This window comes from Brassica oleracea, chromosome C3 (genome assembly GCF_000695525.1).
Source record: "Brassica oleracea var. oleracea cultivar TO1000 chromosome C3, BOL, whole genome shotgun sequence".
In the NCBI taxonomy this organism is placed as follows: domain Eukaryota; kingdom Viridiplantae; phylum Streptophyta; class Magnoliopsida; order Brassicales; family Brassicaceae; genus Brassica; species Brassica oleracea.
Genome location: NC_027750.1, coordinates 24,500,471 through 24,500,882, shown reverse-complemented (window position 1 = coordinate 24,500,882; position 412 = coordinate 24,500,471).

Here is a 412-nt window from a genome sequence, read left to right as displayed (position 1 = left end):
ACGGGAGTCTTACCTTCTCTGTCTGACCTATTCAAGATGACTCACGCCACATCCGATGGAGTTTTTGTGGATCCTGCATCTGAGAAACTCTTCCGAACAGTGGCTGGTCGGATTGAAGAACGGGAGACGCAACTAACCCAGGAGTCTCCCGATGGATTACTAGTCACATTGTCCACCCAAGAGGTCGACAGAATCTTCGAAGAGGTAATTTAAAATTTTAGTTTACATTATTTTAAATATTTTAGCATAATTAACTATATTAATATATGTTTTGATTTTATAGGTGGCTCCTAAAAAGAAGGGACAGATAGTCGGTATAGGCTCTGTTAACGAAGTTGCAAGGGCAACTTCGTCATACACTTCGAGACGGGATGAAGAGACTGCTCAGATGAAGGCTCAAATGGATAGCCAG